Source organism: Pelodiscus sinensis, chromosome 1 (genome assembly GCF_049634645.1).
Source record: "Pelodiscus sinensis isolate JC-2024 chromosome 1, ASM4963464v1, whole genome shotgun sequence".
Lineage (NCBI taxonomy): Eukaryota > Metazoa > Chordata > Testudines > Trionychidae > Pelodiscus > Pelodiscus sinensis.
In genome coordinates, this window is record NC_134711.1 from 120137289 (window position 1) to 120163309 (window position 26021).

Consider the following 26021-nt stretch of genomic DNA (forward strand, 5'->3'; position numbering starts at 1 on the left):
AAGTCCGTGTCATCTGGGCAAGTGAGCACATGGTTGGGAACCAGGCAGGCCTGAGTTTTCATCCTGATTCATTGTGTGACCTAGGGAAGCCATTGCACCTCTTCATCTCAGCTGAGCGCCAGTCTGGCACCTTCCATGGGCTGGGAACTACACCTAATGGGAGCTGTGAGGGCAATGCCTGTGGGTGGAGGCAGCACGTAGAGCCTACTGGTTGCGCCTCCACCTAGGACCTGAGGGACTTGTTTCCACTTCTGGGAGCCACCCAAGGTAAGTAACGCCTGAAGCCCGCAACCCAAATCCTGCCTGTACTCAGCCTCGTGACCCAAACCCACTCCTGCCCCAAACTCCCTCCCAGAGCCCACACCCTGCACTCCTTCCCATACTGCCACAGCCCAGAGCCCTCTTCTTTCCCCAAATGACTTCATCCCAAGTCCAACCCTAGACCCTGCACCCCAACCTCTGCTCCAGTTGTGAACCTCCTCCCATACCTCAATCCCCTGCCCCGGCTCGGAACCCTTCCCCACACTCCAAACCCTTCAGCCACATCCTATTGCACCCCAAACTTGCCATCCCCATCCCAGAGCCCTCACCTCCAGCCAGAGCCCTCATTCCCTCCTGCGCCCCAATGCCGGTGAAAATGAGTGAGTGAGTGAGAGAGAGTGCAGGAGAGTGTGTGACAGAGGGAGGGGAGGGTGTTTGGGACAGGGACAAGGCTGCGGAGCAGAGGAGGGACAGAGCAGGGGGCAGGGTAGGGGTGGGGTAAGGTTGTTTGGTTTTGTGCAATTAAAAGTTGGCAGCTGTACATGTGTTAATAACACCATAGAGTGGCATCTTATAATTTCACATAACAATGTTGACACCCATATTTTATCAGGATGATACTGATCAACAAATTAAGAGTTTTCAAATGATACCACACAAGAAATATTGTGTACAAAGATGATTGCAGTAGTGTGCAGGGTGTGAATACAGAAGTACATTCAGTCATAATAATATGTACCCACCTATCTCAAATAAATGGCTATAGAATGGGGTAATTGCCCCTCACCTGGGCATTGTAAGGATAATTACATTAAAGACTGTGGGCTGTTCAGATACAACAGTGATGACAGCAATGTTAGCACTTAAAATGGACACTTTGTGAGGATTAATTAGTTCTTCTGTACAGTACTTTGAACATTTAAAATGATACAGCCATGTTAATCCATACAAACATTTGAGTTATTCACTGGCACTAAAAAGACAAAGTCATGTACAGTATTTATCTTCAAAATGCCCGTGGGAGCTGTCAGAATTATAGGCTCAAGTATTCATACTCATTTTGAACCACAAATAGAGACTATTTTCATTGCACAAAATATATTAAAGAATGTAAAACATTCTAGAGCAAATATCTGGTTGTGACAATCTCCTGTTGCCTTCCTAAGAAGGGTTGGGTGAGATGTTTATTTTTCCAAATGTTGCATTTTTCAGAAATGTATAGCACAACAACCTTTCTTACAATTCAGCCTGAAGCAAGAAGGGCTAAGCTATTTTGGGAGATAAGAGATAAGCAAAGCAGAAACCCTCATCAGAGATTTGTCTTGACTTACAAGGTATTTTCTTTAATGAAAGAATTCAAACAATGGTCATAAATTCTTTTTCAGTTTTGATTTGTATTCAGACAAAACTCACTTGTTCAACCTCCTACAAAATATTTCTGTTTAGATTAGATTTCTGTGAGTTGCTCTTTGTCTTTCAGGATTAAAGGAGAGTTAAGAATCAGAAAAAAAAATAAAAAGAATGAAAAGAAATAAACGGACAGACAGAGATTATAGTAGTGTGTTTCACCAGGGATCAATGTTGCTTAAATTGACCGAAGGAGTGAGGTGATTAGGTCCAGGATTTTTGTTTTTGATCCCAACCCTAATATTTATTAATTGTCTGGGACACAGGCTGCATAGCAAGGTGGCAAAATGTGTTGTAGATTCAAAACAGTCAAAGCCAGTGTTCCCTCTAATCTTTTCTATGCCTGTGCAGATTTTTTTTCATCCATGTATGGAACAATTTTATGTGCACCGAAGCAAGTGTAAATGTGCACTACTAGTAGAAACAAAACTTAGCTCTGAGTGGTTGCACAAGCACACAACTTACTGGGAACACTGGGAGAATGTCTAGAAAGACCAACCACAATTAGATAACTTGGCAAAATAAAAGCAGATTCTTCTTCGAGTGATGTCCCCGTGGGTGCTCCACTACAGGTGTCGGATTCGTCCCGGCGCTGCAAACCGGAAAGTTTTCGCCAGCAGTAGCCCCCTCCGGAGGACCGTGCATGCGCAGAGCGTCCCGCGGCATTCGCGCCTTTTCTGCGTCGCGCAGTCCGACTCGCCAGTTCCTCCTAACTGTCCACGGCCGCAGATGGACTTGGAACACGCTCCTCCCCTGAGGAGAAATCGTATCGTTTATTCGTTTGTTCTTTCCCAGTTAGCCCCTTCCTACATAGTGTTAGTCAGTTATTATCTTAGTTAGTTAGTTAGTTAGTAGTTAATAGTTTAAAAAAAAAACATTTCTCTTGCCGTTATAACCTTTGAGGGCCGCTCCGACCAGCTCCTCAAGTTCTTTCTTCCCCCGGAGACCACCGCACTAAACATGCCCGGCTCTCCCGGCTTTAAGAAATGCGCTTCGTGCGGTGACGCCATGCCGGTTTCCGATGGCCACTCCCGCTGTCTTCGCTGCCTGGGAGAGGGCCACATCCCCCAGAAATGCGGTCACTGTTCCAAGTTGACTATGCGAGCGAGGCGGGACAGAGAAATGCGCCTGAAGATGCTACTCTTCAATAAGGCGCTTCAGTCCCCGTCAGTAGAAGAACGGGAAGCTTCAGCCCCGCATAAGTCCAGGGACGGAAAAAGCTCCGCTCCGTCCAGGAGCCTAAGTGCAGGAGAGACACGAGGCTCATCGGGCTACCCTCCCACACAGGGAGTGGACAAGTTACCCAAAGCCCGTAGTACATCGGCGCCGAGCCCCGCACTCTCAGTGCTCTCGGTCCCGCCAGGTCGTCCGGAATCGGCACCATCATCTGCGGCACCGAGTCTCCGAGCAGCACCGCAGCCAGATACGGTGCGGTCCTCGGCACCGAGACACTCGGCACCGTTGCCTCACGAAGACTCTCAGACTAACCCGGCACCGAGAGTCAACCCGGCACCGAAGCCTAAGCAGGCACCGAAGACTAAGCCACAACCAATGCAGACACTGGAGATGGCACCGAGAAAGCACTCGGCACCCAGGCGAAGTCTGCACAATCAAGAAACTCTGCTGCGGACAAGGAAGCTAAGCGTCTGGACTTGCTCAGCAGGAAGGTATATTCGTCGGCAACAGCCACACTGAGGATGGCCAACTACTCTGCCCAACTTGCTAACCACGACTTCGATAATTACTTGAAGTTGGTGCCTTTGATACAACATCTGTCAGACTCCAAAAGGGATGTACTGAAATCCATTGTGCAGGAGGGTTATACAGCAGCCCATAATGCACTCCAGATATCTCTGGATATTGCCGACTCAGCTTCCCGCACTACGGTGACATCGGTCGTCATGCAACGTGCCTCTTGGCTCCACCTTGCTTCTGTGCCAAAAGAGCTACAGCCCAAGGTGGAGGACCTTCCATTTGATCGAGCCTCCTTGTTTGCCCAGAACACGGATCAAGTGTTCCATTCCGGAAAAGACTTCCGAACTACGTTAAGAACCCTCGGGATGTACACTCCGCCTTTCAGGCGCAGGAGAGCATGGCCGTATAACAGACAAAGGCCTTCTTATTATTATTCCACCCAACGCTTCAGGCCCTACGACCAACATAAACAAAGGCAGTGCCCCCAACGTCACCGCCAGCAGCCCATTAAGCATCAGAATCAACAACAACCTCGGCAGCAAGTTTGACGCCCTTGTCGAGGGTCTGCGTACCATCCCCCATTGGAGTCTCCATCACGAGTAACCAAGCTTTTCCACCGCCGCCTGAACCCTTATTGCCGCCGTTGGTTCACCATCACCACGGACCATTGGGTCAGGGAGATCGTAACCTCTGGACTCACCATTCCCTTCTCCACTCTACCTCCCACCAACCCTCCATTCCCGTCCCTTTTTAGGGACCCCTCTCGCGAATTTCTGTTGCGTCAGGAGGTCATGCACCTACTTACCATAGGTGTGGTAGAAGTAGTTCCTTCCGAGTTCCGAGGCAGAGGCTTCTATTCCTGGTACTTCCTCACTGAGAAGAAGTCTGGCGGATGGAGACCGATCCTGGATCTTCGCTGCCTCAACCGCCACCTGTGAAGACAGAAATTCAAAATGGTTACTTTGGGCTCCATCATCCCAGCACTACACAAAGGGGATTGGTTCGCGTCCCTCGATCTACAGGACGCATACTTCCATATTGCCATCCATCCAGCTCACAGGAGATTACGCTTTACCATGGGCAACGATCATTACCAATATGTGGTGCTCCCCTTTGGCCTATCCGCAGCCCCAATAGTGTTTTCAAAGACCCTGGCAGTCATAGCTGCGTACCTTCGTTGAGCCGGCATCACCATCTTTCCCTATCTTGACGACTACCTCCTCACGGCCCCCTCGATGCAAGAGGCCGAGACCGCAGTTACCGCTACAAGAGGTATCTTCGAGACTCTTGGACTAATCATCAATCTACCAAAATCTTCTCTGGTCCCAGCCCGGTCCATCGAATTCATTGGAGCCAGACTAGATTCTACAACCGCTATGGCGTACCTACCCATAGACAGAGCCCACGCCATCCGAGACCTATCGAGCGTCCTGCTTACTGCCCCGGCAGTCTCATACCTCACCTGCCTGAAACTGTTAGGCCACATGTGTTACCAGATTTGCCCAATACTCTGGGGTATGCTCATTTATCAGGGTTACCCTTATGGGACTGGGGGAAGGTTAACAGTTCTATCCGTGTGCTGTTGGTGCTTACTGGGGCTCTCATATGGAGCTGAATTCTCCCTGCTGCCAATTCCCCCTCCCACTGGAGCTCTCCTGCAGGAACTAGATTCCTCAGGATGGGGTTCTTCCCACCTTAGCAACACACACAGACACTCACACCCACTAATCAGAGCACGTCTGAGAGGACTGGGTACTCAGCACTCACAAGCTGACCCCCTCATATGTCCCTGGACTCAGCTGGCTGGGTTTCACAGCAATGCCACACTGCACCCTCATGTGCCTTTGGACTCCGTGGGCTGGATTAAACAGCACTTTAAGCTGCCATCCTCATAAGCCCCCAGGTTCAGCACCCCCTATCCCCACTTTCACACCACAGTCATTCACTGGTAAACCACACGATGAGCAAACCCCACAGGATTTTGGGCACTACAGGGATCTTTTGCTTGGGTACAAGAAGCGTTGTTGCAGAGCGAATGGGGAAGCCAAAACCACACCCCTTAAGGAAGAGTGAGCAAAAGAGAAAGAAAGAGAGAGAAGCAACCAGCTTAACAATGAAAGTGATTTATTTCTGAGTAGTGAATAGATATCAAACAGTTACAATATTAAATCTAACAATTACAATATTAAATCTAAATTGAAGCTGCTTACAAATGTTAGGTAACCATATAACAGTTTACACAGGGCAGGGTCAGGAGGCTATGCTTAGAGAGATAGTTGAGAGAGAGAGAAAAAGAGAGAGAGAGAGAGAGAGAGAGAGAGACCTCACCACTCCACGGAGCTTGCACTGATCGGGGTTCCCAGATGATGATGGTAGCCGGGGGTCCAGAGGGCAGGAGAAAAGCAGGACAGAGCCCCCAGCACGATCAGACAGGAGATGAAGAAGTCTCAATGGAACTGATGCAGTTTAAGTCCAGGTATCAGAACAGATTTCTTGGGGCAAGGATAGGAGTTTTTATAGGGATAGTTCAAAGAGAAAGAGGAGAGACAATAGAGACTGATCACCCCTGGTTATGGGTGATGTTCCTTGAACGAGCTCACAATGCAACTTGGCAGTTTCAGTATTTTAGATGTCAATAGGATCGTTACTAGAATTGGTCTGATAATGACTAATTTGGGTGTGAGCAGGCTTAGGTTCATTAGCATCTGGAGCAGGGATTTCCCATCAGGCAGTGCTTCTCTGCTTTCGGTGTCCCATAGTTCAGTGCGGTTCCTGCCTTGGAAGAGCTGCTCTCCATTCTGTATGCTAATGAGATGTCCCTCTGTTCCATCTTTAATGTAAATGAGGCTGGGGTGTTTCCTTAATTGTATCACCCTTGTCTGAAGCAGTTTAGGTGTGTCTTCCCCGGCCTTTTCATTGCTTTGTCTTTGATTCTAGCAGAGGCCTGAGGGAGGGGGATGGTTTTCCATGAATGTCACTCCCTGACTCCCCAAGAGCACAAGGCTGACAGGCGACCATGTTCTGGTTCCCCAAGAATCACAGAGCTGGTGGGTAACAAGTGGCCTCCACTACGTATGTCATAGCCCACGCTCGCCTTCGCATGCGGTGCCTGCAACATTGGCTTCTTGCAACCTACAGACCTGGTATTACCAATATCAACAGGCTCACGCCTGTTCCTGCCCGCGTCAGGGACTCGCTCGCATAGTGGCTCCACCCTGCCAATACTTTTGCTGGTGTCCCCTTCCGGGCTCAACCCCCGTCAATCCAGCTTACCACGGATGCGTCCCTTGTAGGCTGGGGAGCACATATACTACAACATCGGGTTCAAGGCTTGTGGTCCCACCAGGAATCCCTACTCCATATAAACTTCCTGGAGCTCAGAGCAGTTTTCAACGCTTGCCGCCACTTCGTCCACCAGATCCAGGGAACCACACTACAGGTCCTTACGGACAACATATGCACTGTATACTACATCAATCGACAGGGCGGAGCCAGATCCAGGACCTTGTGTGCGGAATCAGTGCGCCTTTGGAACTGGGCGATTCGCCACAGTGTCACACTCACAGCCTCCTACCTCCCCGGCAAGATCAATACAATTGCAGATGCACTCAGCAGATCCTTCCAATCCCAACACGAATGGGAACTCCTCGACTACGTAGCCCATGATCTGTTTCAGCTATGGGGCTACCCAGAAATCGACCTCTTTGCCACTCACGACAACAAGAAATGTCGCGCTTACTGCTCAAGAGCGGGCATAGGCAGCCAATCAATGGGAGATGCCTTCCTGCTCAATTGGGGGACATATCATCTCCTATACGCCTTTCCCCCGATTCCGCTGATACCCCGAGTAATAGGGAAAATACTATCCGACGCAGCGACAGTAATCCTGGTGGCTCCCTTCTGGCCTCGCCAGACCTGGCTGACGCAACTCATGCAGATGTCGCTATCCAGACCTCAACGACTTCCACAGCTGAGCAACTTGATCTCGCAGCAACGCGGCAATCTTCTCCATCCGAACATTGACAGTTTGCATCTGACAGCTTGGCTCCTAACTGGTTCCAAGGCCTAGAGCTAACCTGCTCCCAAGCACTCAGAGACGTACTGGTACAAAGCAGCTGTCACAGCACTCAGAGATCTTACCTACAAGTGGCACCGCTTCTATACTTGGTGCCAATCACAAACCATCGATCCTCTCGAAGCACATATCCAATGCATCCTAGACTATATACTCCATTTACATTCACAAGGCTTGGCAGTCGCTTCCCTAAGAGTACATTTGGCGGCGATTTCGGCCTTTTACGCTCCGATAGAGGGTTTTTCTGTCTTCTCTCATCCACTTACGAAGAGGTTCTTTAAGGATATTTCCAATCTCTACCCACCGCATAGGCCTATCTCAGAACCATGGGACCTTACCCTCGTACTGGACACTCTTACCTGTCCACCATTTGAACCACTTGCAACTTGTGATTTACAGACTCTCACTATTAAGGTTGCCTTTCTCCTCGCGATCACTTCAGCCCGACAAGTCTCCGAGCTCGCGGCACTCTCCGCCGATCCTCCCTATACAGTATTCACTCAACAGGGCGTCTCATTGAGATGTCACCCAGCCTTCGTGCCAAAGGTTAATTCGTCATTCCACGTCAATGAGCCTATGGTCTTTCCTACCTTCTACCCCAAGCCACATGCTACACCTGAGGAAGCTCGCTGGCATACATTAGACGTCAGAAGGGCGTTGGCATTCTATTTGGACAGAACGCGTCCCTTCCGGAAGTCTCCACGATTACTATTATCAGTGGCGACCCGCTCTAAAGGTCATCAACTGTCGTCACAACGTATATCGTCGCATATCATTAACTGCATCATTCGCTGCTACACCCTCAGGGGCAGGCCCCTACCCTGTCCACCAACAGCACACTCAACCAGGAGTATGGCTGCCTCCACAGCATTCCTAAAGAACGTCCCACAACGTGACATATGCCGTGCAGCAACATGGTCGTCCTCATCCACGTTTGCTCGACATTATGCCCTTGACCGTCTCAAAGCTGCAGACATAGCAGTCGCTCAGGCAGTTCTTTCTTCTGTGCACAGATAATTCCGAAGCACGACCAGCTGTTTGGGTGACTGCTTCATACTCACCTGTAGTGGAGCACCCACGGGGACATCACTCGAAGAAGAAAAAATTGTTACTCACCTTGTGCAGTAACATCTGTTCTTCGAGATGTGTGTCCCCGTGGGTGCTCCACGACCCGCCCTCCTCCCTGCTTCAGAGCTCTTCTTTCTCTGTTTCAGATGTTCCGGCTAGGAGGAACTGGCGAGTCGGACCGCGCGATGCAGAAAAGGCGCAAACGCCATGGGACGCTCTGCGCATGCACGGTCCTCTGGAGGGGGCTACTGCTGGCGAAAACTTTCCGGTTTGCGGCGCCGGGATGAGCCCGACACCTGTAGTGGAACACCCATAGGGACACACATCTCGAAGAACAGATGTTACTGCACAAGGTGAGTAACAATTTCTATGTTTCTGTGTAGATCTGTTCCAGGTAAAATACAACTGTTCTCATACACGCTGATGGAGTTTGACTATGTTATGACTTCCCAACACAAAGATCCAGGAAGCCAGTGAATAAGTGAAATTAGATGTTTTCTTGGTGCATGACAGCTAGTAAGATCTTGGCATTACAGAAAATGTCATTGTACAAAATAGATGCTACAGTATATCTTCACCTTGAGTACTGCAATTAGTCCCCTAATTTCTGAAAGGTTATATTAGGAACAGAAAAGAAATGCCAATTCATTGTGCAGACAGCCAACAGAAAGACCAGGCTTCTGTTAAATCCCAGATGAATCCTGACATACGATTTATGTGGGATTTAAGTGATTCATGGGATATTTGCTGGTCATTTCACCTTGCAAGAGAAAAATCTGGTAGAGGTGGCTAATTTGGAGGACAGTTTGGATGGTAATAGAAATGTAGCCATGTTAGTCTGGTATAGCTGAAGCAAACTGCAGGACTATGTAGCACTTTAAAGACTAACAAGATGGTATTAGATGATGAGCTTTCGTGGGCCAGACCCACTTCCTCAGATCAAATCTGATCTGAGGAAGTGGGTCTGGCCCACGAAAGCTCATCATCTAATACCATCTTGTTAGTCTTTAAAGTGCTACATAGTCCTGCAGTTTGGATGGATGGGCTCAATGAATGATGAGTTACAATCTCACACCACTTCTATACTCATTTGATTCCATTGACTTCATTGGTTTGTACCATTGCAAGTGAGATCACAATTCTGGTCTACTCATACCCTTTTATTGCTGCTTTTCACTGTAAATTTAGATATTGGTATAGAGAGAGCACTTATTAAGTTTGAAGATACCAAGCTGGGAGGGGTGGCAAGTGCTATGGAGGATAGGGTCATAATTCAAAATGATCTGGACATGGTTTGAGGTAATTAGGATGAAAGACAAATGCAAAGTACTCCACTTAGGAAGGAACAATCAGTTTCACACATACAGAATGGGAAGCGAGTACTGCAGAAAGGGATGTAGGACTCATACTGGACCACAAGCTAAATATGAACTAACAATGTGACACTGTGGGGAAAAAAAAAAAGCAAACATGATTCTGGGATACGTTAACAGGAGTGTTGTGAGCAAAACACAAGGGCTGCGTCTAGATTGGCATGATTTTCCAGGAATGCTTTTAACTGAAAAGTTTTCCATTAAAAGCATTTTCAGAACAGAGCATCTAGATTGGCACGGACGCTTTTCCGCAAAAGCACTTTTTGCGGAAAAGCGTCTGTGCCAATCTAGACGCACTTTTCCGCAAAAAAGCCCCGATCGCGATTTTCATGATCGGGGCTTTTTTGCGGAAAACAAATCTGAGCTGTCTACACCGGCCCTTTTGCACAAAAGCTTTGCGTAAAAAGGACTTTTGCCTGAACGGGAGCAGCATAGTATTTCCGCAAGAAGCCCTGATTTCTTACAGTAGGAAGTCAGTGCTTTTGCAGAAATTCAAGCGGCCAGTGTAGACAGCTGGCAAGTTTTTACGGAAAAGCAGCTGATTTTCCACAAAAACTGGCCAGTCTAGACACAGTCAAGAAGTTATCTGCTTTACTCTGTGCTGATTAGGCCTCAGTTGGAGTATTGTGTCCAGTTCTAGGCACCACATTTCAAGGAAGATGTAGAGAAACTGGAGCAGGTCCAGAGAAAGAGCAACAAAAATGATTAAAGGTCTAGAAAGTACGACCTATGAGGGAAGACTGAAAGAACTGGGTGGCTGTGTCTACACTGGGCCACTTATTCCGGAAAAGCAGCTGCTTTTCCGGAATAAGCTGCGAGCTGTCTACAGTGGCCGCTTGCTTTTCCGGAAAAGCTATGCTGCTCCCGCTCGGGCAAAAGTCCTTTCTCCAGAAAAGCTTTTCCGGAAAAGGGCCAGTGTAGGCTGCTTTTCCGGAAAAGCAGAAGAAACGGAAAAAAGCGCTTTGGATGCTGCGAGACCCCGTAGGAGCCCTGGACTTCCTGGTAACCCGAGCTCTTAAAGAGCTTGGAGGCTGCTGGGCGCACGTGGCAGGAGCGTGCCGCAGTCCCTGCTGCCTGAGCTCTGCCACGTGCCGCTGTGCTGCCCAGCCACCATCTCTCAGCAGCAATGGCAGCTCCAGCTGGTGAGCCCCCTGCACTGCCAGCGGAGGAGGCCCCCAGGGGCCGCAAACGGCGGGCCCCATCCTGGGCCCCCAGGGAGCTGGAGACCCTCCTGGACCTGTGGCAGGAGGAGGAGGGTCTCCACGACCTACACTCGAGGCGCCGCAACGTGGACATCTACCGGTGGCTCGCCGACAATCTGGCCGAGCACGGACACCCCACCCGGAACTGTGAGCAGGTCCGCTCAAAAGTGAAAGAACTGAGGCTGGGGTACATCTGGGCCAGTGAGGGCAGGGGGGCAGGACCAGACGCCTGCCCCTACTACGAACGCCTCAACGCATTTCTGGGCCAGCCAGCCCCACAAGCTCCACCAGGGCCAGTGGACATCTGCCAGCGCCCCCCGTCGTCTGACCCACCAAGGCGGGGGAGGGAGAGGAGAGCGGCAGCGCATCCGGTGGAGAGGAGGCCAGTGTTGCCACCACCCAGTAGGCCCCCTCCAGCAGCTCCTCTGAGGCCGAGGCCGGGGAGGAACCCACTGGTGAGCCTTTGGAGTTTGCACTACCAAAGGGCAGGGGGCTGAAGGCGGAGGGGGGGGAGCCAAGTGCCCGGAGGGAGGAGGGGGAGAGCATGTCATTCAGGCCACGCGAGCTGCACGCTGCGTAGCATTAGGCAGCAAGCAGCACATGCAACCACGTGCAGCCTGGTGACCGAGCAGCACTTGTCCACGGCAGGCAGCTGCAGGGCACGCCTGGGACCGTGCTGCTCACACACATTCCGGCGGGACCAGGGGGAAGGGTGGATGCCGGCTGGAACCGGCCAGGGCCCCAGGGACTCAGCCCAGAGCCCGCACCTCCGCCAAGGGTGCAGCACGGAGAACGGCACACTGTCCCATGCCTGGCTGCGAGGCACAGCCAGCCGCTGTTGGGTACGCTGCAGTATCACAGTCCTGTAACCGTGGACCCCACCGAGCCCCTCGCCTGCTCCCGGTGCCTTGGCTGGTTCCCCGAGGGAAGTCCCCACTGTGGCCACACATGTCCTTGGGCTACCGGGCTTGCGGGAGGGATACTGGGAGGGAGAAGGGTCCCAGAGTTTTGCTGCAAGGATGGGACACCCTCCCCCACCCAGTAACTCTTCTGGTTCCGTCCAGGAGATATCCCACACGAGGGGATCTGAGGGCCCAGACCACCTCTGCCAGATGTGCTCCCAGGCACTGTGTGGGGATGCATCTCGCTCCCTGTCAAATACCAGTGATTAGCCCAAAGCTTTTCACAGTCTCCACCGGCAGGGAGTTCCACAGGTGAACGCAGCCTAAACTAAAAAGAAAAACCCTAACTAAGCCCGACACACCCGACGAACAGTCACAATGATGGCCGATATGCTTTGAACCGACGCTTTACAATTGGGGGAGAGGTAAGGGGAGGAGGTAGGGAAAGGTAGGGGATGGGAGGGAGTAGTCTGGGGAGACCCAGGCGACCCTACCACAGGGCTTGGGCAAACACGTCCACCAGGGCCTCTCTGATGCGCACCGCATCCTGGCGCGCCTGGCGGACGGCAGCTGTGTCGGTCTGGTCTAATGTCTGTGAGCCGGCTGCCATCCATGCACAGAGGAAGGCCTCCCCACTGCGCTCCCCAATGTTGTGGAGCAGACGGCCAGTACCTCCGTTGCATTCTGCTCACCCATCTCGAGACGGGTGAGCAAACAACGGAAGCGGGCTTTTAAACGTCCAAAGGCGAGCTCCACTGGATTTTGGACCTGGTTGAGGCGGTCGTTGAACCGGGCCCGGTTCTGGTCCGGCTGCCCCATGTAGGGCCGCATAGGCACATCCCCGACAGTCAAGTCTCGCCGGGGGAAGTAGGTCCCTGCCTCCAACCTGCGAAAGAGTCCAGAGTTGTGGAGGATGCGGGCGTCGTGTGCTCGGCCGGACCAGCCCCCATAAATGTCCATAAAGCGGCCCCGGTGATCCACGAGGGCCTGCAGAACAATGGAGCAGTACCCCTTGCGGTTCATGAAATGGCCCGCTCGATGCAGGTGGCGTCCAGGCCTCCCCCGCAGTTGGGGAACCCGAGGGCAGCGAAGCCGGCCATGGTATCATCCACGTCGCGCAGGTGGATGACTCTGGGGAGCAGGACGTTGTTGATGGCGTGGACGACCTGCAGAAGGGTGCAGAGAAACACAAGGGTACACATCACATACGGCAGGGGTGAGTGTGCACTCCCTTGGGCCCCCCCCCTTGATTCCCTGTGTCCTCACACACACACACACACACACCAGGGCCCTCCCTCGCCCCATGCCCCCCCCCCCCCACCGGGCCTGTGCAAGGGAGGGACGGCCCAAACCCCTGGGCGACCCAGCCTGGAGTCTTGGCTGTCCCTGGGCCTGGAGTGCAGCACCCTCCCCCCACCCCACTCCCCCTGGGACTTACTTCCACGACGATCACTCTGACGGTTGATCTTCCCACCCCGAACTGCTGTGCCACCGAGTGGTAGCTGTCCGGTGTGGCCAACTTCCACAGCGTGATGGCGACCCTCTTCTTCACGGGGATGGGTGCCCGCAGCCAGGTGGCGGCTCTCTGGAGCGGGGGGGTGAGCCAGGTGCACAGCTTCATGAAGATCCGCTTTCTCATCCGGAAATTCCTGATTCATTGCTGGTCATCCCATAGTCCGAGGACCACCCGGTTCCACCAGTTGGTGCTGCTCTCCAAACTCCAGACGGGCCTCTCTACGGTGGGGTGCTGATGCGACAGGGTTGCCAGGGCAATAAAGTGATAGGGAATAGCCAGCATGGGTTTGTGAAGAACAAGTCATGCCAAACTAATCTGATAGCTTTCTTTGATAAGATAACGAGCCTTGTGGATAAGGGAGAAGCGGTGGATGTCATATACCTAGACTTTAGTAAGGCATTTGATACGGTCTCGCATGATATTCTTGTTGATAAACTAGGCAAAGATAACTTAGATAGGGCCACGATAAGGTGGGTGCATAATTGGCTGGATAACCGTAGTCAGAGAGTTGTTGTTAACGGTTCTAAATCCTGCTGGAAAGGGATAACAAGTGGAGTTCTGCAAGGGTCTGTTTTGGGACCCGTACTGTTCAATACAGGCAGTCCCCGGGTTACGTACAAGATAGGGACTGTAGGTTTGTTCTTAAGTTGAATTTGTATGTAAGTCGGAACTGGTACATATTGTAGGGGAAACTCTAGCCAAACATTTTTTTTAGTTTTGGATAGCATAGGGAAAGGTTAACTCCCCTCTAATGTTTGTTTTGCTGTCTGTTCCCCTGTTCAGAAGATTTCACATCTATTTCTGTCCCTGTGACAAACTCAGGACTAAAGGAGTAACTCATCAAATACCAAACAGCTCTGCACCATGCTTTGAGCTAATAGCTTTATTTCCACACACCACCCAGGGTTCTAGGAGGAGGGTCCTTTTTTTGCTAACACAATGAGGCCAGCACTTTGTTTGTGTTGGTGGAGTCTTTGTTTGCCCAGGGAGCCCAGCATGTATAGAGGGGAGGAGGAGCGGAGAGGCTGCTTTTGTCTGTTCGGCAGCCTGTTGCTCAGGGGAGGGGGCAGCCTGTTGCTGGCAGGGGGGTGGGTGGGGGGGCAGCGGGCGTGGGGAGGCACTTTTCCTCTGCCCGGCAGCTCTGCGGGACCCCAGTCAGAGCCGGCCCGAGGAGGAGGAGGATCCTAGGACCCAGGTGAGTGAGCCCCGGGAATGCTGCTGCGCATGTGCGGGAGTTGCCTCACCCCGTTCGTATCTAGGGATCCAACGTAAGTCGGATCCACGTAAGTCGGGGACTGCCTGTATCTTCATCAATGATGTAGATATTGGGATAGAGAGTACGCTTATTAAGTTTGCAGATGATACCAAACTGGGTGGGGTTGCGACTTCTTTGGAGGATAGGGACATAATTCAAAATGACCTTAGCAAGTTAGAGAAATGGTCAGAGGTAAACAGGATGAGGTTTAATAAAGAGAAATGCAAAGTGCTCCACTTAGGAAGGAACAATCAGTTCCATACATACAAGATGGGAAGCGACTGTCTAGGAAGGAGCATGGCAGAAAGGGATCTAGGGGTCATAGTGGACCACAAGTTGAATATGAGTCAAAAGTGTGATGCTGTTGCAAAAAAAGCAAATATGATTCTAGGTTGTATCAACAGGTGTGTTGGTAGCAAAACTCGTGAAGTCATTCTGCCGCTCTACTCTGCACTAGTTAGGCCTCAGCTGGAGTACTGTGTCCAGTTCTGGGCGCCACATTTCAAGAAAGATGTGGAGAAATTGGAAAGGGTACAGAGAAGAGCGACAAGAATGATTAAAGGTCTAGAGAACATGACCTATGAAGCCAGGCTTCATGAACTGGGCTTGTTTAGTTTGGAAAAAAGAAGATTAAGGGGGGACATGATAGCGGTTTTCAAATATCTAAAAGGGTGTCACAAGGAGGAAGGAGAAAATTTGTTCCTCTTGGTTTCTGAGGACAGGACAAGGAGTAATGGGCTTAAAGTGCAGCAGGGGAGGTTTAGATTGGACATTAGGAAAAAATTCCTAACTGTCAGGGTGGTCAAATATTGGAATAAATTGCCACGGGAGGTGGTGGAATCTCCCTCTCTGGAGATATTTAAGAACAGGTTAGATAGACATCTGTCAGGGATGGTGTAGACGGAGCTTGGTCCTGCCTTGAGGGCGGGGGGGGGCTGGACTCAATGACCTCTCAAGGTCCCTTCCAGTCCTATGATTCTATAATGGCTCATTTTTTTGCATGGAAGAGTGATAGAAATCACGGAGGCAAAGTGTGGACAAGTTACGTAGTGCAACAAAGATCATGTTTGGCATCCACAGTTGGCATCTTCTGATTCAGAAGAAGCTAGTTGGGGAACAAATTTAGATCTTCGCAGAAGGTGATCTACAGGAGTGGAGGGAGGTGGGATTGCTTACATAACGAATACTCAGTGTAATTAAGATAAAGGCCAACTTTAATGTTATTTTCTGGCTCCATTCAGGAACTATCAGTTCAAGAATACAAATTATTAATATCACATCACATAGCAGAGGCCAGTACCCACCATCTCCAGAAGTTAAACTTAAAAAACAATAAATGGTCTGGTAGCACTTTATAGACTAACAAAACATGTAGCTGGTACCATGAGCTTTTGTGGGCACAGCCCACTTCTTCAGATGACCTGAGTTTTGAGTTTAGGATGTGCAGACCCAAAATAAACATCTCCAGAGGCCATGTTACAAGAAGGACACTATACAAGCTATTATCCTTAAATGCTTGCTTTTTATTATTTTTATTTTAGTAGTAGTAATATTTTAAAGGTAGGAGCTTTGTAGTGGTTTGCATAGTTGTTAGACGATCCCAAACATAGTAAAAGCGATGACTTTACTGATAGTCCCTAAAAGAGGGGAATTGTGGATGCTCTTCCTGTTTGGCTCATTCAGAGTTCATTTTTTTAATTGTATCCTTTGGTATATATGGCTGTGACTATTTTCTTCCATTATTTGATCTGAGGAAGTGGGTCTGGCCCACGAAAGCTCATCATCTAATAAACCATCTTGTTAGTCTTTAAAGTGCTACATTGTCCTGCATTTTGCTTCAGAGTTGACTGTGTGTGCTGAGTTAGTGAGTATGGGTTACTCTGGATAAAGCCTGTATTGAAATCCAAATGCTTGGAGCATGTTTTCTAATTACGAGGGAGCCAAACTCCGGAGATGTTTGTGTGCAAGAGGTTTAGAGAATGCAGCGCTGGGTTCCTGTTTTCCTCCCTACTCTGTTGCAGGCAGCTTTCCGCGGGGTGCCCACAGGTTGCTGGAGCCTAGCTGGGAACAATCCCGGGAGTATCAACAGAGGCGTTGCAGGGAGGAATCTTTGGGTGTGTGTCTGTGTGGGAGTTGCGAGACGTTGCTCTTCGGTGGGGGTGCAAGAGGCGTGTCCTAAGAAGTTGAAAGTTGGGGAAGGCGCTGGCCCTGATTTGGAGCGTGTGTCGATTCTGAACAGTCTGTGTAGGGAACACCCCCAGAGAGTGGGGCAGCCCCGGTGTCAATCACACTTGCAGTGTAACCGGGGAGGGGGGTTGTTTACACTTTCCTTTTGGGCTCGGAGGTCAGGACTGTCCCATGCAGAAGGTGCCCAGCATTGGCTTCCTGAGCGCTTCGTGAAACCACCGCCCCCTGCCCAGAGACACCAGGGAAGTCGCATCCACAGCCCCCCCCCCCCCCCGTCCCGATTTCCAGCAGGACTGGCGCTCCCCGCCTGGAACGCACACATGCTCTGCCTGCCCCTGAGTGACTGCTCCCGGCCCCAATGAGCTGGAGGGTGCCGGCTGCCATTCCCGCCCCTCCCCGAGCCTCTGTGGCCATTCCCCGCGGGGAGGGAGGTACCTGGAACCGGAGTGACGTCAGCTCCCAGCTCAGCCCCTGCTCGGATTCCTGCCCTGGTGCGAGAGGCAGGGAGCGAGCCCGGCGGGGAGGAGGGGGCGATCGAGGGTTTAACAAGGCTGCCCAGGGAGAAGGTACCGCGCTCGGCCTGGGGGAAGGGGCGGCAGAACTTTTGGGGAGGGACCTGGCTGCTTTCCACCCAGGTAGCTGGGTCGGATTGGACTTTGGTGGAAGTCAGGAAAAGAGGGTGGTATTGCAACACGGGGCTGTCTGCAGCTGCTGTTCCTGGGGCTCAGCTTCCCTCTGCAATTCCTGCTCCTCCTTCCAAAACAAAACCTGTCCCTTTCTCTTCTCTCTTGGCCTCTGGGTTTTTACTTGAAGCGCGGGGCTGCTCAGTAACGGATCGGGCAAAGCTCCCACGGAAGGGCGGCGAGACAGTACCTAATTCAGTCTGCCTTGCAGCATGACGGTGTTTGTGTCCGTGGGAAGGTTTCCTGTAGAAGGTTTGTTTGCAATAGTTGGAAGGATTTGTTTGGGGAGGAGGTAGCAGAGTGTGAAGGAAAATGCTGAGAGATTGCAGACCGAAAAAAAGTGGTGGGGGAGGCGATTGTATGCTTTGTAGTACATTGCAAATCTGGTGTTTGTAAGGATGTGTGTGTGTTTAAATGGTTTCTCTGTGGAGAAAGGGGGGAGGGAGGATTCCTTGAAAAAGAAAACCTGGTGCCTTCAGGTGCTATAAGTTTCTGGCTTCAGGCTTATACCATGCTATGTGGAAAAGAGAACAGGAAGCATTGGTTGGTTGTAATGTTGCTTCAAATAACATGCTTAATTTGTTGCAGTGTAGTGACTGAGACTAGGGTTCTCAAAAAAAATCATCTTCTAGAAGCTGATTGAGTTCACTAGCACTATGGGTTTTCTCATCCCCAAGAAAGGCTGTAGGTGCCTTTTATTTAATTAAAAATGTTGCACTCAGTAAGTTATTTGCATTCTGTGGGAGGCTGTGTGAAATTCAGCTGCATGTGTTAATTGCAAACCTGTCTCCTAAATCTAAGGGAAAGCAGCCTTTTGGGAAACATTTCAGTTGAGCAGCACAGATAATCCTGCTCGTCTCAGCCATTTCCGCTTTCCTCCTTAATTTTAACACAGGAACATTTTCTGTTGCTTTTAAAGTTCTGCTCTTTCTGGAAAGTGAAGGGCTCATGTGAACATAGACTTCTTTATTTCCCCTGATTGCTGTGGACTCCAGTTTCAACGGGCAAAGTTAGAAGGAGATCTGGCTAATGCTTATGCATTGCAATGAGACAAATCAATCTTGTGCCTACTAAAAAAAGGTAAAGAAGCAACTGTGTTTAAAACTTTAAAAGCCATATCTGCCTTGGTTACTTTAAACTGTATTTAGAGATTGTGTAGCCACTCTCTTGGAGAGAGCTGTCGACCTGTCTCCCCCCTCTTCCCCTTGCTGCAAAAGACATTGCCTGTTTCTTGATCTTTAGCTAGGGTTTGACAGAAATAATCTAGGGTGATGAGTCATGTTTCCAATGTTTTGCTTTCCTTAGTCCAAAGGAAGGTAACCCCCTTTCTTCCCACCTTGTAGCATCTCCATAAGGGAACAGGAATTGGCTTCGCTGTGAGTGAATGGTTAGCTGGCAGCTAGACTCATGGCACTAGAGTGGTGTGTATCAAATGGCATCCTCTCCAGGCCAGCCAATAGGGATGAAAACTAAGTGTGTGTAAGTGTGTGTGTGTGTGTGTGTAAACAGGTGATGACAAAATTTAGACTACTGGACTCTGCTAACTAGCCACTTACTAGGCTTGAAAAATGAAGCTGATTAGAAGAAGGTCTAAATTTAAACCTGTCATATTTCTGTTACTGTGTAATATAGTGCATTATAGCAAAAGGGTTGAATCTGTGTCTGGTTTGCCATACCGCGTGTACTGGGATGTATTCTTGAAAGTCACTAGCTACAAGCCATGGAGACATTCTGCTTCTAGGAAGATGGTAGGAGAAAGGTGTGCTTAAGTTCAAGCTCTTTCATAATTCATGGATTCAGTAGAACTCTTCCAAATACAACCATTAAAAAGCTAGGTGTGCCTTGGGTTAGCGATGTTTCCTTCTCTAAGGCCTGGTCTACACAGTCTTATATAACTATTTTGTTGTGCTCTTTGTCAGACTGTTTAAACCAGTGTAACCCTTAGTGTGGATGCAGCTATACCAGTATAGAAATTCCTTATACTGAAATAGCTTATTTACCTTCCCTAACATCAATAGTTCTGCTGGTATAACTGTGTTCATGTGAGGGGGATTGTATACTGTTGACTCTTAAATGAAAATGCTTGTCTATGCACAAGAGTAGTTAGTATTGCTTTAACTATGCCTGTGTAGCTAAAGTTTAGTTATCTTGAGAGCTTTCAGAGGCTTTGCTGGTTTGGTCTGGTTGCTTTGACCCCAAAAAGGATTTCAATAGTAAAATGTTTGAGTGGATTGTTGGAGAAGCAAAGTGGGTGAGGTAATATCTTTTATTAGGACAACTTCTGTTGGTGAGTTGGAGCAATAAAAGATATTACCTCACTCACTTTGATATCCTGGGTCTGATATCCTGGGTCCAGTATGGCTACAGCTACACTGCATAAGTTGTTCATTGATGCCATTTCAGTATATGCCACAGAGCTGAGCAAAACAAGTATCTGCATTCCTCAAACTGAGTCCTCAAAGGAAAAATGTTCTTCATGCTTGTGTGATCAAATGTCTGACAATAAAATGTCTTGGTGTGTCAAATCCAGATTTATTGCTTCTATTAAAGGCAAGAGTCATAGTTTAAGAATTAACATTTGTGAAGGACTTCTGACTTCTGGTCACATTGTAAGTGTAGATTTCAGTAAAATCAGTACCATGGTAATCAGAGAGGCATCATTGAAGCACTGGGTTGGGAACCAGGAGATATGGGTTCTGTTTTGCTTTGATGCTGACTTGATTTATTAAGTCTTCTAAGATTTGAGTGCCACACTTTCCTCATCTCTCAACTAGGGATGATAACATCTATCTTGTGGGGATATTTTGAAGCTCAATCCATTAATGTTGGTATTGTACTTTTTAAGATCCTCTCCTGGAAAGTACTGTAGGAAAGTACTGTAGGAGTGATACATATTGCATAACCTGGATTTGTAAAAAAACAAAAACAAAAAAAACCCCACCTCCTGTTTTCCGTTAGCCAAAGCAAAGTGATGCTGATATGCTCTGTGAACAACGATGTCACACTGAATGCAAGTCAGCACTGAATCTGGTCTATTCTCTCACCTGGGCCATCCTCGGAATAATAGTTATTCCGAAATAGCTTATTTTGAAACGGCATGTCTATACGGCAGGGAAGCCTCAAAATTAGTCCTAGGCAGGGTTCTCGAATGTAGATGTACTATCTTGATTTAGAGCCCTTGAGGCACTGGGGAATAATAACTTAAAATGGCCCAGGTGAAGGGCTATTTTGAAAGAGCAGCAGTGGAACATCTACTCATGCCTTATTTCAAAATAGCTATTTTGGAATAGGTGTTATTCCTCATAGAATGAGGTTTACAGATTTTGGAATAAGCTGTCCGTTACTTTGAAATAATGGAATGGCTGTGTAGATGCTTGCATTATTTCAAAATAATACTAGTTATCTCAAAACAATGGTGCAGTGTAGACATACCCCTGCTTTGTACCACAGAGGTATGGAGTGTTGCTAAGATTCCTTCCTTATCGTTGCACCCCCTTCACCACAACCACTAAACTTCTCTGTAGCCCAAACACATCCCTTCCACTGGGAAGGATCTACATGGCAGCAGGTCATTGGGATTTACATCTTCCACAACCCATCCCAGCTGCATGCTGGACCATTCCCCGCAAAACTGAGCTTTACACAACCGGTTCACACCCGGCATTTCTCTGAGGCCCTACTTCCCGTCATCTGGTACAGCAGAACCGCCTAAGTCCTACTGCCAAAGGAAGCCTCTGCAAGTACAGATTTTGCCTTTGATGTACACACGTTCCCTCCAAAATCTTGATCAATACTTGGAACAACCAAAGAAGATGCTTCCCCCCAGAGAATCCATTCTAGATTTTACATAGAGCCTTTAGACAGTGAGCTGTTTACAGAAGGGATTTTATCTCTTCATATGTTTGTACCCTGCCTAGTAGAAAGGCACCAGGTTGGGATAGGAGCATTTAGCTGCTACCACAGTACAAATAGTAATAGTCCACTGCATGCTGGGAAAGGAGATAATGGAGTGCCTTGTGAATACTGCTGCAGTTCAGCAGTGAAGTTTACAGGTATTTACCTTACTTTTGTGTCCATGCCTCAATAACCATTCCCATAGCTCTCATCCTTGAGGTATGCATGTCACCAGCACAGTCTACTTGACAGCTTCTTCTATTGCTGAACTCATTATTTTCAGACTTCAAAAAGAAATTCAGCCTCTTCTGCAGCTTTAAAGCTACACAATTACTGTGACCTATTTCTGTCTTGCATGTTAAACATACAGATATCAGCTTTGAACATTTAACATTTTTGCTATAACTTTTGACTCCTCTTTTTTGGCCAGGTTTACTGTATATTTCTGTGGTAAGGTTAATCTCAAATAGAAACCTGATCATGATGATGTCCCCCTGTTCTTTTTGTCCCTAAATCCCTTTAAGAGCTTGGCAAAGAAGATCAGAATCATTACCCACACTTTTCAGATGAGTAATTGGAGCCTAATATAAACAATTAGTCCAAATGCCCTGGGATCTTTGCATATGTACAGTTAACAGTGACCTCCCCTAATAGTGGTGGATCATTGTTGCCAGTCATTCATAGGTGGCACATGGGTCCTCCATTGTGGAGGCTCTCACAGGAGAGCTGGAAGCAACATAGAAGTGAGGGGTGGGGCCATGAGCACCTGGACTGTGGCCCCGCCCTCTGTCTTCTCCCATCCTCCTCCCCTCCCCCCCCCGGCCCAGCTGCTCACTTCTCTCAGCCTCTTTCCCCAAAGTCTCCCCACCCAGTGCTTGCTCCGATCTGCCCCCTTCCTAGACCGGGGGGGGGGGGGGCATGGCCTCATCCCATTTACCTGCTTTAGGTGGGCAATGGGAGGAGAGGAGCGAGTGGAAGGAACCATTGGTGGAAGAGGCAGAGTGGGGGCAGGGCAGAATGTGTGTGGGGCCATGGTGCAGGCACCAGTGGTTCTAAGTCCCTCACTCCCCAGTCTGTGGAGTTTCGCTCCCAGCCCTCCAGAGGCGGCGGGTGGGTGAGTGGGATCACCCATGCAGTCATTTCATTAGTAAACTCTCTCTGGCTCTGGGACCTAATCATGATGTGCCTTAAGAAGAGAGTGTCTCCCCAAGGAGCTTACAGTCTAGGGGTGATGGCACAAAGGGGAGTTAGTTTTCTAACAAAGTGTGTGCCCACTTTCTAATCACAGGGTATATGATCTAGCAAGTTCAGGTACTGGCCTAGTGAAGCCATCGCCATCTAGGCTTCAGTGCAGGCTAGATGGCTGAGTAATGACGCAGAGTTTTGGGTAGCCTGTATAGACCATGCTGCTGTAGCCTCATTGCTCCAGTAGCTAGATCAAAGCTAGTGTGCAGGAGCTGCAATGACTCCCCCTTTGACAAGGAGGACTTTTCTCATAAACTTTTCAGTAGAACTGGCCAATAATTATGTTGCTGCAGCATTTAAAAAAAAATAGAAATGCTGAGTCTGATTCTCCTTCCACGCTAGTTTTATATATCTGTTTAGTCTGATTTCAGTGGAAGTTGGGAATAACTCCAATACTATTGCATTAGGGAGGTGACCTGAAACTTGTGAAGAAACTGCTAGAACTATGTAAAGACAGTTTCAGAAACCAGGCTAATATAGAGCACAAGATAGTCTTCAACATGCTTTACAAATGCTGATCTTCACAGTACCTTGTGAGCCAAGATAAGTATTATCCCTTAGAGGTATTAGACTTGCCCAAGATTTTTGAAGGAGTTGGTATCAAATCCAGAATTGGAACTTGGTTCTCTTCTTGGAGCACTAAATTATGTTTCTCTAGTGAGTGGGTTACCTGGAAATATGAATGCATCACTGTTGGACAGGGGCGTGCACAGGAATTTAAATTTGACTCCTTTTGGAGGGGCCTGTTAGAGCAGAATCTAGGGCTGGATCCAAGGCTGAAGCAGAAATAAATACTTTTTAGTGAATATTGGGGAAGGGACCTATGCTCCAGCATGCTCTACCCCTCCTCCCCCATGCATGCTCCTGTTGTTGTTATAGAGCAAACTTTTTCTCCTCAGTTATTGTAAACCAAGGCCTCAAATATTACATCAAGTGAGGAAAACAATGGCTCTATCAGTGGGATACTGTGTTTTCAGATCTTTCCTGTGGCGTTTGACCTTGTTTGGTTGTTTTTAAACAAAATATCCAGTCAGGGGATTAAGTGTGAACATTTTCCAAGGTGCTGTGAATTATTCAGTCATTTTTCTGATTGAACATAGTGATTTGTATTTTTAGTTCAGATAGGCTAAGGTTACTGGTTCTCTGCTGTTTTTCTAATTGTAGTGACTAAACAGTTTATTACCATTTTGAGGTTTATTATTTTTTACTAAAGATTGGAATTTTTTATTGTTAATGAGTCATCAAACTGGATTTGCAGTCACTTACCTGTGATGTGGATTGACTTTCCTGTTCACACATAGGGTTTCCTCAAGCTTGTAGCTTTCAGGGCCTTTTATTCCTTTATCTTGGTTGTAGACTGGAAAAATATGGTGGATAAAAGCTTAATTTGTGCAAAGAATATGTCTCTGTTTTTGTCAAAAGCCCAAACTAAATTACCATGTAATAAAACTGATTGTGGTGCATGGAAATATTTTAAATAAAACAAATTGCAGCCGTAGCCTTTCTTAAGCCTCTTTCATTCCCTCTTGCATGGAAATAATTTGTGAGGGAAGGGAACATTTACCTGAAAACTTGGGCAAGGTTTGGGGCTTTTGCCAACGCTGAAAGGCAAGTCCTTAACTAGCTGAAAATTTGTAACTCAAATTCTGTGGTTCCTCATCAAGACAACTGCTCCTCCACATTTCTCTCATGATGGGAAGCGTTCCTCTGCAGCAACACTGCCTTCTGTGCTTGCTACCTGTTAAACCCTGTGGTTCTTCTCAATGTGGAGGGATTTAAACCTGCTTTAGGACTTCCTCAGCTTTAAGCAGAACCATCTTTTCTAGGTAGGACGTGCTTCATAGTAGCTGTTCCTCTCCTCCATCCCTGGCACACTCCACTCTCTTTGCCACAAGCATTTTAATAGAGTGACTGTAAATGTATATTTTAGACACAAAGAGTGTAGTCCAGGGACGTGGCCTCGGGGACTACTGGGAGCCTGTTTCAGGGTGGCAGCAGGGGTCAGCCTCTTCCCCCCCCCCCTTGCATTTATTGTGGTGGCAGGAGCCGCAGGGAAGCGGAGCAACGTGGCAGCCTCTGCTCCGCTCCACCACCATCTGCCAGGCCAGTCTGGTTGTTTCGCTTCACCGTGTTGGTAGGAAGCAGAGCGCCCAGCTCCTGTGCAGGCTTGCTGGGAAATGGCAGCAGAGCTGGCTGCTGAGTAGCTCTGCTTCCCTGCAGCTCCCACTAACCTGAATACGGACTATCCTGTCCATAGGCTGGCTGGGGCGGCCGCTGTAGGGCCCAGGGTGGGGGCCCATACTGTCCTATGGACAGGATGGTTCTGCGCACTCCTCTGCCAGGCCACAGGCACGTGCTGGCAGTGGTACAGATCTAGCAGCCAGAAGTTGTGCTACTGCTGGTGGTGCCAAGGATCTCGGGGGGAAGAACATAAGTTGCTCAAGGGGCAGCAAGTGGAGCTGGGGGACATGCAGCAGAGAGGGAGGGAGTGTGCATCTGGCTGGCAGATGGGGCTGGGAAACGAGGGTGTGGGAGAAATGCATCCAGACATTTTCCCCCCCTCCCTTCCAAGCCCTGGCAGAGAAGGGTGCCCACTGGATCACAAGGGGGATTTGAGGACTGGCACTGGCCCTAAGCTGAATTGAGTGCGAGACCTCTGGTGTAGGCCATGCTCACACGATGGGGAAATAGACTATGAAGCAGTGACAGAAAAAGATGTCTGGGTTGTGTTACATAATTAGTTGAATTCAGGCTCCTAAGGTGATGCTGTGGCAAAAAGAGCTAATGCAGCCTTTAGATGTATACACAAGTTAATCTCCAGTAGGCATAGAGAGATTATTGCACCTCTGTATTGGGCACTGCAGGGACTGCTACTAGGAGTCTGTGTCCTGTTCTGATGTCAGCAATTCAAGAAAGATGTTGATACATTGGAGGAGGTTCAGAGAAGAACTTCCAAGTACGATTAAAAGCTTTTGAAAATCTACATAATAGTGATTGACTTAAGGAGCATCAATTTATCTCAAGAAAGAGACGGGTAAGGGGCAACTTCATTACAGTCTGTATGTTCCTACATGGGGAACAAATAATTTAATGATTAGCTCTATAATTTAGCAGAGAAAGGTATAACATCCATCCACAGGCTGGAAATTGAAGGTAAACAAATTCAGACTGAAAATAAGGTGTACAAATGTAACAGTGGGAATAACTTACCAATGGTGGATTCTCCATCACTGACGATTTTAAAATCAGGCCAGGATT

General features: G+C 48.7%; 1 protein-coding gene and 1 long non-coding RNA gene across 20 annotated transcripts in view; one reads left to right on the top strand and one right to left on the bottom strand.

Moving 5' to 3' along the window:
* Positions 1–2302: 2302 nt before the first annotated feature.
* Positions 2303–17511, bottom strand: LOC142818595 (uncharacterized). The gene is made up of 3 exons (XR_012896137.1): positions 17377–17511; positions 4169–4295; positions 2303–2421 (listed from the first exon to the last, which is right to left on the bottom strand). It is a non-coding gene; the product is annotated as an uncharacterized LOC142818595 (long non-coding RNA).
* The window catches only part of PPFIBP1 (PPFIB scaffold protein 1), a 162015-nt gene continuing 153344 nt past the window's right edge, over positions 17351–26021 (top strand). For 9 of the 19 annotated variants that reach the window (XM_075899163.1, XM_075899170.1, XM_075899189.1 and 6 more), the window contains exon 1: positions 17352–17507. The gene's annotated coding sequence lies outside the window, so the exon portion shown is untranslated. Of the gene's footprint in view, positions 17508–17572; positions 17877–18219; positions 18705–26021 lie in introns of those variants that run through there. The other 10 variants (XM_075899106.1, XM_075899057.1, XM_075899153.1 and 7 more) reach the window with 6 other exon arrangements.